Below are 3196 nucleotides of genomic sequence, written 5' to 3'. Positions count from 1 at the left end.
GTTTTTTGGTGACGTTTAGTTTATTAAAATTCAAAATAAACTTATTTTCCGAATTCATGCTGCAAATAAGGCCATATTTCGATTCCGAATGAATCATCGTCAGTGCTTTCTGCTGTTTATATAGGGAAATATTGACTTTGTCAAAATGGGAATATATATATTCGTATATATATATATATATATATATATATATATATATATATATATATATATATATGTGTGTGTGTGTGTGTGTGTGTGTGTGTGTTGGTAATAGACCATAATTTTTACAAAACGAACTACAAACATATTAACGCCAAAAATTCGGTAGAATTTATAGAATATTGTAAATATATATATATATATATATATATATATATTTTCAATATTTATATATATATATATACGAATATTAACGATACATTAAAAATGTTAACAATAAGTGAATGTTAACATTAAATAAATATAGGACAACATTATTTAGGCAACAAATAGCGGAAAATTAAGAAACCTCAAACGAAGTCTTTCAAGGAGTTTCACTGCAAACACGAACTTCCAAGCCAAAAACGAACAATTCTATACAATATTAATTTGGTGACTGCATGTTTGAAATGTTTCTAAAAATATGTTATGTAAAAGTTAGAGAAGTTTCTTTGAACTCAGCAATCTAAATTTAATTTCTCTAAAAACTTCAATTAAATTAATTTAAAAAAATTTTAATTTTTCACTGATTCGCATCTGTCTACCTGTCATTTTTACATTAATCTCTCCGTTCAAATCATTTCAAGTGCAAACAATTTGAGTGCAAAAATAAATTATTTTTCATTAGTTTCCACGCGTTTTCTATATTCTCCTATATTTCAAAATTATGAAAACCAAAATATTTGCCAACTTTTTCTTAAAAATTGTGAATAAAATTTTAATTTTCTGGATGAATTTTCAGGATGAGTTTTCTAAGCGATGACGACGACGACGACGATGATGATGATAATGATGATGTCATTCAACACCTGTATGATAATTTGAATTAAATCAATGATCCCTAACGACTGACAACAAACTCTGCTCTGTCGTTGTTGTGTGTGGTTGACTGTGTTGTTGTTGTGTGTGGTTGACTGTGCTGTTGTTGTGTGTGGTTGGCTGTGTTGTCGTAATTGCTGTGTTTTTTGTGCTTGTTGTAAACGCAGCTCTGTCAAATACAAAGCTGCTAACATGTTGTTGTATACTTGTAATTAAACTTTCCTGCCCCAAAAGCTGTACACTATTCCCATTTACATATCATGTGCACACGAGCAAGCCCCTCGTCACAAACGTTTGATTGATCTTTGAGGTTTTGGACGGACAGTATTCGAACCATGCCAGTGCATAAGAGCTGTGCGACACGTGGCACTTCTACCGACTGAGCTAACATTAGAACTGATTTGCTGTGTTTTTGTGGCTAGCTTCTGTTTTATTGTTATTACTGTGTTGCATGTTGTTGTTGTAGCTGATGTAATTGTTGGTGGTGATGTAATTGTTGCAATTTTTCATCAGCATCATAACGTTAACCTTACCGTCAACATTACCTTCAGAATATTTTCAACGTTGACAATAAAGCTTGCCGATACCTAGATATTCAACAATAGTAATCAATATAAATACAACAAAAACACAGCAATACAACACAACAACACATACAACGTGCCAGAATCAGAAGCATATGAAGTCAACAAAGGCAACAAAAATCATCAACACCAAAAACATCATCATCAACAACAACAACAAATTCAACACAATTACAACATCAACAACAACATCAGCAACAACAACATCAACAAAACAAAAACACAACAACATCAACACAACACCCTCATAAACAACAACATTATTTTTTTGATGATTACCCCAGGGACTTGCACGCCAAACATCATTAAAAGTCGAACTGATTACGTTAATAATAAATTTAATAAGGAACAATAATAACATCACCAGCAACATGCATGTCGTTTTCCTCTTTTCAATCTTATTTTTATTATTACTTATTATTATTAATATTATTTATTATTAATATTATTATTATTTATCATTATCTTAATGTCTACATTGGTTACATCTTGAATGTTGGACTTTGCTTGAATGCAAAATTGGTTACATCTTGAATGTTACGCTTTGACTGTGCCTTTATAAGTAGGGGTCTGTGTTTGTCTAAAATTCCAAATTTTGTCAAAATTCAAAATTGTAAAAAGTCTGAATTCGATTGTCGGAGCTTTTAAAAAACTACATTGGCTTTGTGGATGCGCAGATAAGTGGGATATCAAATGCGGAATGGGAGATTTTTAGCTGTCGGAATCAGAATGGGATTTCGAAGAAACATCGGAATATATTTCAGGATCGACATCACATCGGTGAGCTGTTTTGTATTATTACATTTGACTAATACAGACTTTCGTTCATTTTTAAAATTTTACAATTATCTCTTTTATTTTTGTTGTTATTCATTGAAATTCAAAAGAAAACATCATTAACGGCATTGCAGTTCCAGCGTTATAAATTAACATTATCCAGAGATAATGTCGGAACTGCAGCACTTTCTATGAATTCAGCCAAAAATGAAGGTTTCGTCGGAAAATTCTTAATTTCGTCATGTCATCTTTTGGAATCAGAATTTGATTCTTTCAAATAATTCGATTCGCATTCTCATAAAACTCAGAATTTTCAATAAAACGCAATTGAAATTTTCGCAGATCCCTACTTTTAAGTTAAATTCTTAATGATTTTTTGACTATTTCGGAGATAGTGTGCTAACCCAAGTCCTAAATTTACTGATTCTCATTACTAAATTCTTTAAGTTAAACAGTTTTTAGCTAAATCTGTTTTTGTCTTTTCTGGTTCTTATCTCTAAAGCAAAATTTTCTCCCAGTAGAAATCATTTGTTCCTGGTTGCAAGATCTGTCTATTCCCTTAATTTAAATCGATTTTTGCAGCAGTAATATAGATCCATGAATCAGCCAGTTAAGATGATAATAAAAAATCAAGTTTTTCAGGCCCAGACAAATCGTGAATCATATTGCCAACGACACTTTGAAATGTTTAATTCACTTATTTATACACTCAAAATTAAGATACTGAGACAGTATTATCCGGATTTTCTTAAAAATTGATGTGCCTTTTGCGACCAATCCAAATTCGTGCGGCCAAAATTGTCTATGGTTGATAGAAGTTTAACCGTTTCTGTCTG

The sequence above is a fragment of the Helobdella robusta genome, assembly GCF_000326865.2.
Source record: "Helobdella robusta unplaced genomic scaffold HELROscaffold_11, whole genome shotgun sequence".
Classification (NCBI taxonomy): Eukaryota; Metazoa; Annelida; class Clitellata; order Rhynchobdellida; family Glossiphoniidae; genus Helobdella; species Helobdella robusta.
This window is presented reverse-complemented; position numbering follows the sequence as displayed.